The sequence below is a fragment of the Oryctolagus cuniculus genome, chromosome 7 (genome assembly GCF_051225735.1).
Source record: "Oryctolagus cuniculus isolate XC-2025 breed Fujian yellow rabbit chromosome 7, ASM5122573v1, whole genome shotgun sequence".
Taxonomy (NCBI): Eukaryota; Metazoa; Chordata; class Mammalia; order Lagomorpha; family Leporidae; genus Oryctolagus; species Oryctolagus cuniculus.
In genome coordinates this window covers 52047105-52065400 of record NC_142873.1, presented here as the reverse complement: position 1 = coordinate 52065400, position 18296 = coordinate 52047105, and the positions used below count along the sequence as shown (strand labels likewise).

General features: G+C 42.1%; 1 protein-coding gene across 5 annotated transcripts in view; it reads right to left on the bottom strand.

Annotated features, from left to right (window-relative positions):
* TBX15 (T-box transcription factor 15) overlaps positions 1-18296 on the bottom strand; it is a 129857-nt gene that overhangs the window by 67191 nt on the left and 44370 nt on the right. The window contains exon 1 of one of the 5 annotated variants that reach the window (XM_051858757.3): positions 8861-9911. The exons of the other annotated variants lie outside the window; for them this stretch is intronic. The gene's annotated coding sequence lies outside the window, so the exon portion shown is untranslated. Of the gene's footprint in view, positions 1-8860; positions 9912-18296 lie in introns of those variants that run through there. 5 annotated transcript variants of the gene reach the window in all.

The window sequence follows — 18296 nt, the reverse complement described above, 5'->3', positions numbered from 1 at the left end:
GGCCATAGCGGCCATTTGGGGAGTGAACCAATGGAAGGAAGACCTTTCTCTCACTGTCTATAATTCTATTTGTCAAATAAAAAAAAAAAAAGAACATTCCCTTTTGTTAACAGTATGTCTGTTCTGTTGTGTAGTGGATGATACACATGGTGGTAAAACCATAAACTGTTTAAACTATATAGTGAAAAATGTCACTATATATTCCCACTCAATATTTTTCTGTGCATTGGGTATAGATTTCTGACAGAAAAACTTGGACTCTTTGGAAAATAGTCTCTCAAAAAACCCTCATGACTCAAAATTTGCACAATGTTTGTTTTGTTGTACTTTATATTTTGTTTACAATAAAGAGTTTCCTTTAGTATAAAAAAAAAGGCAGATGGTAGAAGACAACTATAGTCACATAAGAAATGTAGAAGTTTCTGAGATTAGATGTACAATGCATTTCCACAAGTAGAATTTAGCTGTCATTTGAAATGAAGGAGACTCAACCCAAACAATGGTCAGAAACTGGTGCACAGATACTGATTGGTATTTCCTATCATCCTGGTAGGACAGTCATCCTGTTCTAGTTCCTAAGTCGCATAGCCTCTGAAACCAAGACTCCTATAGCTATGTTGGGATGCCCATCATCATCAACAGCAGCAAAACTCTATATACCATTGCAAGTGAATTCCTAGTTCTACAGTATTTCTGCAGTGGGAATAGGTTCTGGGCTGTCAGATTTTTTGCATAGCTCAGGGAAAGCTGGTGATAAAACTTTTCATGGACTAATTCTAAATATGGCAGAAGCAGAACATTTGACCTGAGTACGAACTGAGCCCAAATTTGATACTCAGTCTAGAGCATCAAGGGAATGAACTATAACCCAGGTCGGATTAAACTAAAATTATGGTGATAGCAAACACTCAAATGAGCCTGTTAGATGACTTCAGTAATGGAAAGGAGTCTCTGAGCTTTTCATGCTCTCCAAGTTCTATTTAGGAAAAAGGGGGAGGTAATCTGAAGCCTGCAATTCCCATGCCAATGAGCCAATTAAGGAGACTAAGAGCACATATCTTTTTAGCCAACCAAAGCACTCTCCACCTAACAACCAGCACTTCTTTCAGGGACACATAGAACCAGAGCAAGGACTCGAAGTCACCTCTGAGACCTAAGCCTTTAAAGAGGCCTTGCTAAGAAGTGGCAGCAGTAATTTTTCTATCTATTTCTTGTTGAGTAGACAAAGGCTCATTGCCATTAAAGAGCCAATCTCTAGTTCTCCAGTTTGTTTTGAAGATATAGGCAAAAAAGAGAGAAGCAGCAATCACTATACTAGACACTTTCTATAATGCATGTACATTTCTCAGGTAACTTTCACAGAAGCCCTATGAACTACACATTATTGCTGCATTTTACAAATGTGGGAACTGAGCCTTGAATAAAAGGCTTTTCCACAGGCAGGCACTGGAGCATTGCAGGTTAAGCCTCCACTTGTGGTGCCTACATCCTATATGGCTACTCAACTTCTGATCCAGCTCCCTGCTAATGGCCTGGGAAAGCAGTGATTGATGGTCCAAGTGCTCCTACGCCCACGTGGGAGACCTGGAAGAGGCTCCCGGCTTCAGATCAGCCCAGCTCTGGATGTTGCAGCCATCTGGGGAGTAAACCAGCTGGTGGAATACCTCTCTCTGTGTGCCTGGCTCTCCCTCTCTCTGTCTATAACTCTGCCTCTCAAATAAATAAAAAAAAAAGGGGGGGGTGCTTTTCGCAATAATATGCACGTAGGAGGTACCAGAATGGGATGTGACTTAGTCTGACACTGAGGTTGAAGCTTCGGTTGCCCATTTTTCAGAACTAGAACTGCAGCACTGTGCTCTTCCTGCTGTGAACTAAGAAATGCAAAGTTCAAATTAAAAAAAAAAAAACTTTTAAAAATCAAACAGTGAAGATTGGGAAGGCTTAAGGCTTACAGATTCTAATAAAATGCATTAAAACAAACGACAACAACAAAAAGAAATGAAAGTTCATGCTCACATTACTCAATCAGAAGATAACTCCATGAAAACAAAAACATTGTCAGTTCTTTCTGAAGAGAATAAAATTCAAACCAAGATCAGGTGGAAATTCTCCTCTTTGAGCACTGAGGCAGTTATGTTCAGGAATATTTTAGGCCTCTTCACTAGCTCACATTATTTAATAAGTAAGTGCAAATGTAAAAGGACTTTTTTGTTGTATTTCACTTCCTGTCCCCAATCTAACCTGAGTAAAAGATCTAAATGTAACAGATATTGAAATCACCGTCAATGTCAAATCATCCTTTTGCTTCATCCTAAATCAACAAGCAAAATGACATTGGAAGGTACTTGGAAGATATTTGGACTTTGAGACATTTTTAATTGCACGGAAAGACAGGACAAGGTGAAGTTCTCACTTGTGCAGAGTTTGCTTCCTTTAGACTGAAGTCAGAATTCAGGGCCCTTGGTAGTCCCAAATGGACATTTATGCTAGAATAGAATTCAGCTGATAGTAATGAATGTAAAAGTATTTGACAACCAGTAAAGTGTCAAATTAATATGTAAGATCCTGTGTAATTTTTTTTTTTAATTTTTGACAGGCAGAGTGGACAGTGAGAGAGAGAGACAGAGAGAAAGGTCCTCCCTTTGCCGTTGGTTCACCCTCCAATGGCCGCCGCGGCCAGCGCGGGGCTGATCCGATGGCAGGAGCCAGGTGCTTCTCCTGGTCTCCCATGGGGTGCAGGGCCCAAGCACTTGGGCCATCCTCCACTGCACTTCCTGGCCACAGCAGAGAGCTGGCCTGGAAGAGGGGCAACCGGGACAGAATCCGGCGCCCCAACCGGGACTAGAACCCAGTGTGCCGGCGCCGCAAGGCAGAGGATTAGCCTAGTGAGCCGCGGCGCCGGCCCCTGTGTAATCTTAAAAGGTTGATCTCAGGGGCCAACACTGTGGCACAGAAAATTAAGCTACTGCCTGCACCACTAACATCCCATATGAGCAGCTGTTCGATTCCTGGCTGTTCCACTTGCAATCCAGCTCCTGGCTAATGTGCCTGAGAAAGCAGCAGCAGATTATCCAAGTGTACCTACGTGGGAGACCTGGATGAAGCTCCTGGCTCCTGGCTTCAGCCTGGCCCAGCTCTGGCCTTTGTGGCCATTTGGGGAGTGAACATCAGATGGAAAATCTTTCTCTCTCTGTCTCTCCCTTCCTCTTTGTCACTCTGCCTTTCAAATAAATAAATAAATCTTAAAAAATATTAAAAAAAAATCTTTAAAATCTTAAATAAATCTTAAGTAAATAAATCTTTAAAAAAATCTTTAAAAATAAAAAATAAATCTTAAAAAAAGAGAAGGTGAGAGTAGAATGATGGTTACCAGAGGCTGGGAGAGTAAGGGGTGGGGAAGGATAGGCAAATGTTGATTGATGAATAGTAAATTACAGTTAGATAGGAGAAACAAGTTCTGGGGTTTCATTGCATACCAGGTGACCATAAAAACCAAGAGTGTACTTTAAAAAAAAAAAAAAGTTGAGATTGAGATGATAGAATTTGAGCAGATATATGTTTACCCTGATTTGGACATTACACAATGTATACATTTTTCAAACATCACCCTATAAATGCTATAATTTTAACATATCAGTTAAAATTTTTTAAATAAAAAATGTAAATAATATATAAGATTCCATGCCAATGGTCATGCATATCAGGAAGAGCAAGAAAAAATAATGGACAAATATGGGTCCTGGATTTTCTAAAACAGCCCAGATATTAAATATTTTATTTCATTCTCATCATAAAATTGTATTTGTGAGACCAACTTTTGATTCAGAAAAAAAACTCCTGATCAATGCACAGATAACACATAAATAGATCATCAAAAATTGGCCACAGGCCACATGGCAATATCCAGCCTAAACCCCCCTTGCACCAGAGGTCCTCCAAAAGGTGATTCTGATCAACTGGGTGGTCTTCAAGATCCACCAGTCAATGATGGGCCAGCAGCTGTCAAAACAGGCCTATCTCTGATGCTCTTGACATTTTTCTAGGTGAAGTGACACATTAGCTCGTCCCAAAGTCAGTGCTTATTTGCTCTTTGCAAACATGACTTCCAACCTCCCACCACCACCTAAACCTCAGCCCCACTGCTATAGCACCATTATATATCTGGTATAGTGGTCTTTGAATTTCTGTGAAGTGAAAAGCGGACCTTCCTCCCAGGGCCTAGGATCACTTGCTTTATGCTTTGTCAGAATGCTAAGCACTGACTAAGTAAGAAAATTCATGGGCTTGTGTTTGGCCTAGCAGTTAAGATGCCTGCATCCAATATTGAAGTGCTTGGGTTTGAGTCCTGGCTCTGGCTCGCTCCAGTTTCCTGCTAACACAGCAGCCAGCAGTGATGGTGTAAGGAACTGAGTTCTTGCCACCCACATGGGAAACTTGCATTGAGTTGCCAGATCCTGTGTTCAGCCTTTCCCAGCCTTGCCTGTTGCAGGCATTTGGGATTGAATCAGCCCATAGGAGAGTCCCTGTCTCTATCTCTGTCTCTATCTCTGTCTCTGTCTCTATCTCTATCTCCATCCCTATCTCTACTTCTATTTCTATCTCTATCTCTGTCATCTCTTTCTGACATAAATAAGTGTTTTTAAACAAAAAAAGCAAATTCATGCTGATGCACTAAAGCGGAAGAACTAGTCAGCCAATTCCTAAGCAATAAGTTTAATTTAACTAGAACTCCTAGAGACAGCACTTCTGGAGGTAGCAATTTATTTATTTATTTTTATTTTATTTAAGGAATATAAACTTCATGCATTTCATATATACAAATTTGGGAACATGTAATTCTTCCCACCCTACCTCCCTCCCGCCCATACTCCCACCCTTCCTCCTTCCTCTTCCATTCCCTTTCTTATTTTTTACAAAGATCTATTTTCAGTTAACTTTATATTCTTAAGATCAACCCTACACTGAGTTCAACAAATAGTGTGAAGAAGAAAGAAAACAAACAAACAAAAAATGTTGTTCCTTAACAGTCAAGACAAGGGCTGTTCACAGCCATCAAAACACAAAGTGTCAGTTTTGCAGCTAGTGACTACCTTTTAGGTACTCTATTAGTTACCACAGATCATAGAGAACACAGAGGTAGCAATTTCACACATGTAAGTAGGATAAACATCTGAGCACAGACAGGAACATACAGTGCCTTTCAAATGACATGCAAGAATACGAGATACACCAAGCTTAAAATGTAACCCACCCCACTCTGCAAACAGAGGACCACATCGTTCAGTGAATATAAGAGGTTCATGACTTGTGACAAGTACATGACAACTCTCTAGTAATTGTCTAAGTTCATCCATTCAATGAATCATTTATCTGTTCATCAAAGAATTATTAATATCTATCCTGGGTCTGACAATGCCCAAATTTTAATAAAATATGGTTCCATGCCTTCTGGAACTTAAACAGTCTTTTAGAGAGACAGGATATGCAAGTCTAATAAAAGCATATAATAGTAGAAAACCAGCATGGCACATGGCATGCTGGGGCTTGGGATTCAAGACTGAATTCTAGAGTTCACCTCTTCTTGTTTCAACTGTCTAATCTTGAGCAAATCACTTCCCTCTCAAAACCTGAGTTTTATCATTTGTAAAATGAGGAGATCATTATTACCTACTACATAAAGGTTTTTCTTTATTTTTTTTGACAGGCAGTTAGACAGTGAGAGAGAGACAGAGAGAAAGGTCTTCCCTCCGTTGGTTCACCCCCCAAAATGGTCACCATGGCCGGTGTACTGCGCCAATCTGAAGCCAGGAGCCAGGTGCTTCCTCCTGGTCTCCCATGCAGGTTCAGGGCCCAAGGTCCTGGGCCATCCTCCACTGCACTCCCAGGCCACAGCAGAGAGCTGGACTGGAAGAGGAGCAACAGGGACTAGAACCCAGAGTACCGGCGCCACAGGCGGAGGATTAGCCTAGTGAGCCGCGGCACCGGCCTACTTCATAAAGTTTTATGAATCTCTAACAAGATGTATTTATCTTGATTATCAACAGAAGAAGATTCAGATAATGAATGTCAATTTTCACGCACCATTATGTAAGAGAAACAGCAACGAAATGCTGTAGGAGTTCGGCTGTCAGAGAAACCTTTCAGCTCAGAGACCTTTTCTGGGTCTAATGAAGAAATATCTTTGAGATACAAAGGCAGAGATGGGACAAAAGGAAAAAGATCTTCCCAAAAAAGGAAATTTTGTCATTGACATGACAATAAACTCTACCAGACTTGTTTAGATAACAGCAATCCACATAATCCATGACCCATCTGTGTTATTCCTCAGCACTTGCAACAGTGACTAATACCTACTATGCTGTTAATAAAATGTTTTTGTTGAATGAATGAGTGAATGACTGCATGTTTAGCAAAGCAAGACAAGGAACACAACCAGAGAAGAGCTTAGGAGAGGGGGCAAACTGCAACCAGATGAAGAAGCGTGAATATGCTAGTCTTCTGATCTTCTTCCAAGGGACAAATATATTCGTCATAATGAGGTCTCTTAATTGCATGCCAAATCCTCAAGGAAATCCCTAGTAAATATCAGAGTTACCTCCTGACATCATAACTTGAACTACTGGAATTCTACTGTCTTGTTCCTTTCATGACTATGAGTTGGGTTGAACGCATTGACAAGGTCCAACTTGAAAGTTTTTAGAACCTCAAATGAATTTGGTGAGTTTAGTCACTTTTGGGAGCAGCAGTCACAGTCAAACACTTAGAAAATACTCAAGACACTCACTCTCCTCCACATGAACCTAAAAAGAGAAGGTGCTTATAGACATTAAGATAAAATGGGGAAGAATCAAGCCCTTCCACAAATGCCAGTGACACTGAGAGAAAATGGAGAGGCGGAGCTAGCCTCCTCCCCAGGGAACAGAAGGCCTCCTGCACAAACAGTACAGTGTTCTCATGAGATCACCACACACCCCATGCCCCAGTTGTGGGCAGTGGTATGGGATGCTGTGACATAAGGGAAAGAGCACAGGCCATCTTTAGCAGCACCCACACCCTGAGGTAAGTAACATAACCTTTCTAAGTCACTCGCCTCATCTGAAAATGAGGATAATATGGAAATACTGATGACTCTCAGTAGTCACTGGCGCATGGGAGGAGCATATTAAGTATGAATCCCTTCTATCATTCAGAAAGGAAGGTGGCCATAGGGTTCTATCTTTTCCCAACCACCTTCCTGGGAAGAAGAAAGAAGGTTTGTGTCCTTCCAAATGGAGAAAAGTAAATCTCAATAAAGAAAATATAAAATGTAGACTAGGAAAATATCACATAATGAAAATATTTCAGGACCTTGAGCAAAAACTGTCAAAACTGGAAGGTGTTAGTAGAAATGGTAGAAAGGCAGGAAAAGGGAAATCAAAGAAAAAAAATGAAAATGCCATGTTAGAAACCTTGTGTGTGTGTCTGCTTGAATGATGTTCTGACCCACAGTGACTGCCACACTATTTGAGAAGGAAAACTAGATCTGAAAAAAGACAGAAATAGGAGAACGCTGAGAAAAGATTAATTTTTTCTTTTTTTTTAAGATTTTATCTATTTATTTGAGAGGTAGAGTTACAGACAGTGAGAGGGAGAGACAAAGAGAAAGGTCTTCCCTCCGTTGGCTCACTCCCCAGATGGCCGCAACAGCAGGAACTGAGCCGATCCGAAGCCAGGAGCCAGAAGCCTCCTCCAGGTCTCCCACACGGGTGCAGGGGCCCAAGGACTTGGGCCATCTTCCACTGCTTTCCCAGGCCATAGCAGAAAGCCGGATTGGAAGAGGGGCAGCCAGAACCAGAATCAGCGCCCACATGGGATGCTGGTGCTGCACGTGGAGGATTGACCTATGGCGCCATGGCACCAGCCCCAAAAGATGTATGTTGAATCTTCCACAAGGAATAGAGGCCAGGGAAGCAAATTCTAGCCTTCAACAGAGGGGCACAGACAGCAACCAAGGGTGACAAGGCAGACCAAAGGCATGGTTTCCTAAGAGGTCAGAGAGACAGAAAAGAGCTGGGAGGTTGCAGGGAGCCATGACTACAGGTTAACAACCTTGTCAGGAGCACTCACTCTCAGCCCCAAGATCAGGATAATATCTACTGGGAAGACACCAAAGATCTAGTGCCTATGTGAAGCTCCCGGGGAGGATGAGGGGGAAGACTGAGAGGCAGGCACTGTTACTCTACCTAGTGAAATCATTGAGACTTAGCTAAGATAACATGCCCAGCACCACCCACCTAGAAGTATTAGAGAGAAGAGAAGGACTCAGATCTTTCTTATTACAGAATTTGTACTTATCTGCTACCCAACACTAATTTCACAAAACCTAAAGTCAAATGCTTTGAAAGCAGAAAAAAATTTCGAGGCGCAGGGCAAGCACTGAGAATGCAAGACCCTGAATTAATTGTATTAATAATGGTGTCTATATTTACACCTCAGCAATACCAGCTTAGGACGCTAGCGAAAATTACGACCTACTCTTACATCCCATGTCCCCAGACCCACCAGGAAAAGCCCACTTCTCAAATCTCTCTTGTCTTTTTTCCGTGTTCCTCTAACATCTTTCCTAATAGGGAATGAGTCATCAAAAGATCCTAACCCCAGGGTGGATTTTTGGTATGACCAAGAAGAAGAGGTGAGTGCAGGAATTGCCTAACACTGTCTCCTGTGTTCAGACTGATTTGGGAATCCCAAAGTCAACATGTTATTCCTAACTCCATTCCTGACTCTTTGTGTCATCTTGACCAGGTCACTTAATTCCATACATGCCTCAGTCTACACCTTGGCTATAGCATGCCTCTTTCTTTTCCCCAGGGTTACCTACCTTGAAGGGTCAGAATGACCCTTGAAGAGACAGTGTCCTCCAAGTGTGTCAGCAATTCAGAAACTGACAGCTTCTAAAATAGCTGGTGTGTTGTTGGGTGTCTGTTGCCTTCTGAAGGAGTGGTAGTGTCGCCGAGGCAGCAGGATTTCCTTGCCAAAGTTGTTCCTATCGTCTTCTCCATAACTCTGTACCGCCTCTCCCTGTCCTGGCCTAGGAAGACTTTGAGCCCAGAGGCCATGGCATTTAAACACTGTCAGAGTTCCCACTTCAATTCCCGTAGCAGTGCCAGTTCAGCATCTGTCATGATGACCCAGCCTGAACTGTATTTAGAAGCTTCGGACATGGCACCATGTTCCAGCCCATCACAGAGTGACAGGAGATTTCCTGAGCACCTGGGCTTGTGATTCAAGTCCTCCTCCTCCTCTCAGGGAACTGGAATCAAAACAACTATCTTCTGATGGCCTCTTTCCCTCTCAAGGGGGCACCCTTCTACTGGAGGCCTCTTCTGAGAGAGTAGGTCTCCATCAATGCTAGTATACAGTGCTATTTTTAAAAACTGGATTTTTATGCAGCTTGCACTGCACAGCAAAGGAGAGAACAAAAGGAAAATCAATCAGAAGATGAGTTTAGTGCTCTGTTCATAGACTATTCTTATAAGTTTCCCTGAAAATACATCCTGGGAGTGCTCAGAATCTACAAGAGCTTGCCAGTGAACAGAGAACACCCATCTATAACTTGACTTAGAAGAGTGATGTACACTAACTGGCAGCCTCTATGCCAGTCTTGAAAGTAGCCTAAAATCCAAAAATAAAAGTTATGCTAATTCTGGTTAGAAAAAAATTAAGTCCCATTTATTCACATTTCAATGTAATGCCCACCCAGACAAATAACTGTAGAATACTAATCAGGTGGGCTGTCCATTTTGAAGATTACTGCACACAGAGCGAGTCTACATCCTCAACTCTGATAGATCACAAGAGAAAGGCTTTTTCCCAGCTGACCCTCAACTCTCTGCCCCAGTGTCCCTGAGCAGAGTCCCATGGAGATACCCTGTCATTTAAAAGGCATCAGTGTTTGGCCTCTCCCCATTTCTGGGCAAGGACCCAACACTCAGAGAATGTGGTTTTAGGATCGTGGCATCTAATCCATTCAAGGATTATTTTCCCCCCTACTGCTCGGATGGGTGTGTTAATCATCACCTCCCTTTGTTCTGTAATAAATTCAGCCCTGCCTAATTCCAAGCCTCTATGCATCACTGGAGTTTAAAGATGGCGTTTTGACAGGTCACATATTTAGAATCAATGGACCACCAACCAGTCAAAACCTTAAGTAGTTTTAGAAACATGTGGAAGCAATTTTTTCCAAGAATTCACAAGTCTGGAGGATGAGATCTTATTGATGGCATATGAGCAGTTGTATATATTAAAGTATTACTTTGTATACCATATTCTACACATAATCAAAACTGATTTAACAGTGAAGGCAGATTTTCCTTATTATACCAAGTATTAACACAGGTGTTATCAGACACAAATTACCATAGAGTATACAGCCTATAGGATTTTTTAAAAAATAAATAAAAGACTAAGGTAAAGTTATAAGTGAACATTAAATAAAAGCATATTTAAAATACAGATAATATAGACTTTGGAATGTCTTGGAAATCTGAACTTTTGTGTGATGATGGCTGTTCATCTATATTTTAACTATAATCATCTCAAATACATGCAGCGAATCTTTTTACAAAGGAAAATTATTCCATGAAATTATTTCTAATTATTTAAATGAAAATATAATTAACCTGAAGTCAATGAATAGGAACTGGGGGCTGTAAATCATTTAAAATTAAAAGTTAAATTTGTCGGGGTCTGCACAGTGGCACAAGGGGCAAAGCTGCCACCTGCAGTGCCAGCATCCCATATGGGCGCCGGTTTCAGTCCCGGCTGCTCCACTTCCTGTCCAACTCTCTGCTATGGCCTAGAAAAGCAATAGAAGTCCTTGGGCCCCTGCACTCATATGGAAAGACCTGGAAGAAGCTCCTGGCTCCTGGCTTTGGATCAGCACAGCTCTGGCTGTTGTGGCCAACTGGGAAGTGAACCAGCAGATGGAAGACCTCTTTCTCTCTCTCTCTCTCTCTCTCTCTCTCTCTCTCTCTGAAACTCCTTCTCTCTCTATGTAATTCTGACTTTCAAATAAATAAATGAAATCTCTAAAAAAAAAAATTAAGGGGCCGGCACCGTGGTGCAGTAGGTTAATCCTCCACTTGCGGCATCCTATATGGGTGCCAGTTCTAGTCCCAGCTGCTCCTCTTCCAATCCTGCTCTCTGCTGTGGCCTGGGAAAGCAGTAGAGGATGGCCCAAGTGTTTGGGCCCCTGCACCCACTTGAGAGACTGGGAAAACCGGGAAGAAGCACTTAGCTCTAGGCTTCGGATCAGCACAGCTCTGGCCGTTGAAGCCACTTGGGGAGTGAACCAACAGAAGGAAGACCTTTCTCTCTGTCTCTGCTTCTCACTGTCTGTAACTCTACCTCTCAAATAAGTAAATAAAATCTTTAAAAAAAAAAGTTAAATTTGTTGGGGCCAGCACTGTGGCTCAGCAAGTTAAGCCATTGCCTGCAGCACCAGCATCCCATATGGGTGCCGGTTGCTCTACTTCCAATCCAGCTTTCCTGCTGATGCACCTGGAAAAGCAGTGGAAAATGGCTCAAGTTCCTGGGCCCCTGCATCCATGTGGGAGACATAGAAGAAACTCCTGACTCCTGACTTTGGCCTGGCCATTTAGGCAGTGAACCAGATGATGAAAGATCTCTCTCTCTCTCTCTCTTTCTCTCTCTTCTTCTTCTTCTTCTTCTCTGTTTAACTCTGCCTTTCAAATAAATAAATAAATCTTTTTTAAAAAGCAATCTCATTTTTTAAAAAATGAAGAAGATAAATTTGTAAGAGCTTGTGTTTTTCTGGGATAAGGATGCTTGGAATTTATGGGTTTCTCAAAGGAATCTCTGACTTTTAAAGGCCAAGGGCCACATTGGTTTGCTGGGTTTCCTTCAACTGTCACAAGCATCATTTTTCCAAGTTCTCCTCTGCTATAATGTAAAGTATTTCCCCTCTGCCAGATATCTGCGATGGGACAAATATTCAGTAGAATGTGACCTAGTATACTAGTGGTGCATCTTTTAAGAAGTGTTTTTGTCTCCCTTATGGAGAAGACGTGGTTGTGACAGTACTGAGTGTTAAATGATCCCATGAGACCATTTCATTTTCTCTCTCTTTCCTTATTTCCCATTTACCTTTATGTTAACCACAAATACATGTGTATGTAAGCTGAGCAAATTATAATCCACATCAATCTTTTTAGGAAATCGGTGGAGTATAATTATCTTTAATAGAATAAAATGCAATGAAAGTAAGGACTTTCCTCTAGTCTTGCTGCTTCTATTCTTTCATGCTCTCGTTTTCCTGCCCCCATCTCACAGAAAAACCTCAGCAGCACAGGGATCCCAGGCTGGCCACGCTGCTCCTTCTCATGTGTGCCAAAACCACAGCAGGTCTGCTCTTGTGGGACACAGCCCAGTGCCCTCCCTGATGCTGTGCTCTCAGCCGGTGGTCCCCACGCCTCAAAAGCAACCCCCCTACCCCACGTCCTCTAAGGTGGAGCCTGCATCTGGCAGTGGAGCCAAGAGGCAGCTGCTCCCCAGGGGACACCGGACACAGCAGGTCAGTGAGGCAGCCTGTTGCAGGCCTGCCAAGGCTTTCCTAAAGGCCACGGCAAACCCAGTCTGCCAGCGAGAAGAACATTTTGGTGAGCTCAGTTTGTTTGCTACCGAGAATCTCCTCGCCCTCACAGCTAAACATCTATTTTTACCTCACTGTGACGCTGAAGACTCTGCTGTTGTTAAAGTGAGTAATAAATAGAGCCCACTCTGCATTATTTGTCATACTATGGTGAAAGGGACCCTGCACTCAGAATCACAAGACAAAAGCAGGGGCCCTGGTTTCTGACCCTTCCTCAGCATGCAACCTTGAGCAAGCCATCTAACCTTGTGGCGTCCCTGCTGAAAAGTGCGTAAGAAATCACACCACCTATCCAACTCCGTGAGTCACCAGTAGAGTAAAATAAGGCAGATGAAAGCACTTGGTAAACTATAAAGGCTTTAGAAATGTGAGTTACCAGCAATACATGTAACCATTTAGCCCACAGGGATTTGTTAACATGTTAACATGGTGCTAAATCCATACTTGCTAAATCTTCAGAGCCCATTAGAGATGAGGAAGCTGAGTCCCTGAGAAGCAGAATGGTGAGGGAAACACTATTTGCTGGGAGCCCGGACTCTTCCCTCTTCTCTCCTCTCCTCTCCTCTCTTTCCTCTTCTCACTCACCCCTCCCCCAGGGTGGGTACTTCATTAGTTCTTGCTAAGCAACTATTGCCTCATCTCTAAAATAGAGATGATAATCGCTTGCTACTAGGAGGCAAAGATCTAGACAAAATTATCTCTCTAGCATCTCATTACATGACCTATGATTCTGCAAGATGTGCACAAGGTCACGGATTATCTTATGGTAGAGTGGCGACTCATAGCCGGGTTTGCTGAACAATGAACTCCAACATATTATTGTTCCTTCAGTCTCTGAACCACAGTACCTGGCTATCTCCCCAGTGGGAAACCAAAGCACATTTAGGGTTTTTCCCATGTCAAGCAGCTTTTACTATAACCTGATTCTCACTATTTAACCTATGTAGTAACATTTTCCTGATCAAACAAAATACCTGTATCCCCAATAGGGGCAGGCAGATATCTTCTTTAAATGATCAGACTGGGGCTGGCGCGGTGGCGTGGCAGGTTACAGCCCCAGCCTGCAGCGCCTTATGGGTGCCAGTTCGAATCCCAGCCACTCCTCTTCCGATCCAGCTCTCTGCTATGGCCTGGGAAAACAGTAGAAGATGCCCCAAGTCCTTGGGCCCCTGCACTCGCATGGGAGACCCGGAAGTTCCTGGCTCCTGGCTTCTGATCAGCTCAACTCTCGTCATTGTGGTCATCTGAGGAGTAAACCAGTGAAATGGAAGACCTCTCTCTTTCTCTCATTCTTTTTCTGGCTCTACCTCTCTCTGTAACTCTATCTTTCAATAAATAAAATAAATCTTTTAAAAAAATAAATAAATGGTTAGACTGCAATCCACATATCAGCTCCATCGCAGGCATTCGCCAGGCTGCAGGATAACTGTGAGAGCCAAGTTATTTTACTCACTATCAGCAACAGGAGACACCGCTCAATACAAAGCAAAATGTTCCATGGACAGGCCCATGGGTTTTCCAGACCTGTGGCAGAGCTGTCATGTTGCTCCTTCGGTGTGAAAAGTCAATCCCAGTGAAAACTCAGGTTCTCCATAAAGTTACTCAGTTTCTCCAGGGCCCAACAATCCTGACTTTTTTCTCCTCTGAGCTTCTGTTTAGTTCTCTTAAAGTATACCCATTTGTTTGCCTCACAGAGGCAAATACTGTGGCAGGGCTCAGGGTTTACAACTTGCTTTCAGCTCCGTAAGGAAATATTTAATGAAACATGTGGCCCTTGGTTCTCCTTCTCAAAAGGACCTCCTGCAACATTCGGCTTGCTGCCTCAGAGGAAGTGACTTTGCTTCTGTCCAGGGGGTCTACCATGGTTTGGGTTGGGGTTACACACCTGTATTTAATGCTTACATAATTATTTATCTCTGGAGATAGGTGATCTGGTCATTCAGTTCTTAGGAAAAAGAATGTGACAGTTTTTTGTCATGCTTTTAAACTACTTATGAAAGCCTTCCTTCTTGTCATTCCTTTCAATTTAACTATGAACTGATGTGGTCCATGATAAAATAAACTCTCTTAGGCAAGGAATGGCATATGAGTTTCAACATATGTGTCAACTCCAGTCATTTGATGGTAGCAGTTGAGAGAAGGAAAAAAAAAAAAAAGAGGACCATGAGGCCCAATCCAGGCTTAATGAGAAGAGTACTCGATTGATTAGTGATGTCTGTCAAGGGCACCGAAGTAGGGAACAGCAGCATACATATTAAACATTTGTTACCATATTCTAAGATTTCTATGTCCTTCTTACCTAGCTGTCAGGGAATATAAGATATTCTGTCATTGCTCATATTTTATGTTATCCTTTCCAAGTTTTCCAGGTTTTCCAGGGGCATCAGAGCTGCCAGTAATCTCTCTTCTCTAGCAATAAGATCATCACACTAGCAAACTTCCTCTGCTCTGACACAGTTGTGGTTTTAATGGAGAACTAATGTCTTCATCAGTATCTGTGCTATTTCACACTTCATTTCCTCCCCAACTCTTGGATGAAAACCATCCGGTCCTGGTGATTTACTTTGTGGGAGTTTCTTTCAAGTTAGTTTCCTTCTCCAGGGATGCCATGCAAGCATTTTCAGGACTCCAGCTGGGGAGCACCCAGCCTTGAAACATCAGTGTGTGATCAAGTCATTCAAGAAAGCCAAGGACCTTGGCAGGATCCTGGCTGAGGCCCTTAGCCGAGGCCTTCAAGTCTGAGAGTAACAGAAGTAGTTGCTACTTTTTCTGCCTCTCTGTCAGCACTGGTCTAGTGGTCCAAGGTGGTCCAGATTTTCAGGACCTTGAGAGTTGGGAGGATACTAGAGGAAAACACAGAAGCTTTGAATTTGTGATCCCCAATGCAAGTTGTCTCTGAATCTCTCAATGAGCTAACAAGTCTCAAAACAACCTTAAGGTAAGAACAATCTTTATGTTCTTTTATATGACCCACAGTTGTAGTCATCACCCAACACAGACTCCAAGATAGTCACAACTTCCATTCTATGATCTTTGAGTTATATTTATATTAATATATGTCCTAGTTGTTGGATTGAAAAAGCAAACCCTATATGAAAGCACAATAAATACCTTCCTTGATTTTTGACAGAAGTACCCAGACAGTATATTGAAGGAAGGATAATCTCTTCAAGAAATAGTGCTGGCAAAATTGGATGCATAAATGTAGAAGAATGAAATTAGATCCCCACCTTTCACCACATACAAAAATCAACTCAAGATGGAGCAAAGTTCTTAATATAAGACCTATGACTATGAAATTGTTGGAAGAGGCCGGCGCCACGGCTCAATAGGCTAATCCTCCGCCTAGCGGCGCCGGCACACCGGGTTCTAGTCCCGGTCGGGGCGCCGGATTCTGTCCCGGTTGCCCCTCTTCCAGGCCAGCTCTCTGCTGTGGCCAGGGAGTGCAGTGGAGGATGGCCCAGGTGCTTGGGCCCTGCACCCCATGGGAGACCAGGAAAAGCACCTGGCTCCTGGCTCCTGCCATTGGATCAGCGCGGTGCGCCAGCCACGGCGGCCATTGGAGGGTGAACCAACGGCAAAGGAAGACCTTTCTCTCTGTCTCTCTCTCACTGTCCACTCTGCCTGTCAAAAAAAAAAAGAAATTGTTGGAAGAAACACACAAAGATGTTGGTGTAGGTGATAACTTCTTGGAGAAGACCCCCAAACCATAGGCAACAAAATCAAAACTAGACAAATGGGCTCATATCAATTTCAGAAGCTTCTGCACAGTAAAAGAAACAATCAATATAATGAAGATATATAAAAAGAATTGGAAAAAATATTTGCAAGCTACTTATCTGACAAAGGACTAATATTCAGAATATCTTTCCAACTCAAAAAACCCAACAACAAAAAAGCAACCAATACAGTTAAGAAATGGACAAAAGACCTAAGTAGACAGTTCTCATAAGAACAAATACAAATGGCAAACAAATATACCAAAAAATGCTCAACATCACTAGCCATTGGGGAAATGCAAATCCCAATCACAATGAGATACCCCCTTCACCCCTGTCAGAATGGCTATTATCCAAAAGGCAGAGCAACAAATGCTTGTGAGGATGTGGAGCAAGGGGAACACCTATATACTGCTGGTGGGAAAGTAAATTGGTGCAGCCACTGTGGAAAAAAATATGATGATTTCTTTAAAATATACATATATATTCCTATATATATATACACACATTCCAGTAGTGGAATTGCTGGATTATATAGCAAGTCTGTTTATATATATATATATATACACATACACCCAAAAACCATGAACTCACTGTATCAATGAGATACCTACTCCACCATGTTTATTGCAGCACTGTTCACAACAGCCAAAATAAGGAATCAACTGAGGTGTTCATCATCAGGTGAATGGACAAAAAAATGTGGTATATATACAATGAAATATTATTCAGCTATTAAAAAGAATGATATTCTATCACTGGCATCAAAATGATCAGAACTGGAAGGCTTCATGTTAAGTAAAATAAATCAGACACAGAAAGACAAATACCACATGCTCTCCCTTTTATATGTGAGCTCAAAAATTGTTATAAACTAAAAAACAAAAAGAAAAAGAAAGAAATGCCTGTGGGTATCCATTTTGTTGTAAAAATGGTACTTTGTCAAATTTGTTTTAAATATTCATCAAACTGTTAAGAATTATATACCACTATAGTTTTAATTATTTTGTGACTATTTTAAAATTTATTATATATGAGTGAGTCTGAACATCTTTTCATCAGATTACGGTTTATAGCTCTTGCCTATTTTCCCTGCTGAACTGTGGTCTTTTTACTTTTTCTTTTCATTTGTTGAACTCTTTACTTAGTTGAGCATTAAGCCTTTGGCTATAATGTAAATTTAAAATGTTATCTCAAAAATAATTAATTTTTTTTAAAATTTATAGGTACATGGCACAACTTAGAGGAGTGCATGGGGAGGAGGAGGGAAGAAGTACACTTTGGAAATAGATGGGTCCCTCTCCACAGTAACAGACACACAGTCTTGGGATCTAGGCATAGGTGGCTTGTGAAGGAAAGATTTCTCTGCTGATCTAAGGCCTGTGGCTCTACAGAGGATGACCCACCTCCAGCTTTTTCTCCACTGAGAGGGGACAAAGAAGGGATTGAGGATAAAGGTGCCAAGATGAAGCCAGTGAATACAGAGCCAAGACTTGGTGGTGTGAAGAGGACTTCTTTCTCCATGCATCCTTGGGGCAGGAGCCCACATGATGTGGTCTCATTTTTGGCCTTAAACGTGGTTTAAATGAGGTCAAGAACCACACTGGACCATTAAAGTACTTGCCAATAACAGCAGAAGAAAATACATAAGCAACTTCCCTAGAGCAAACTCTACAGAGAGGCCCATGTCAGTGGCACTGGCCTGAGCTGCATGACCGCTAAAGTGGTTTTGTTGTTGCTCATTTATTCTTAAATGGACATCAGATGTTTTGTCTCGATAAGTATGGGCCATTCTCCAACAGAAAAGCTTTACTCAGAATGCCAGATAGAGTCCAAAGACCATCATCAGAAAAATAAGACAAAGAACAGTTTCATTTTCTCCAAGCTTGCTGGTATAAAAGTACAATATGCTTGCTAGTTCTCAT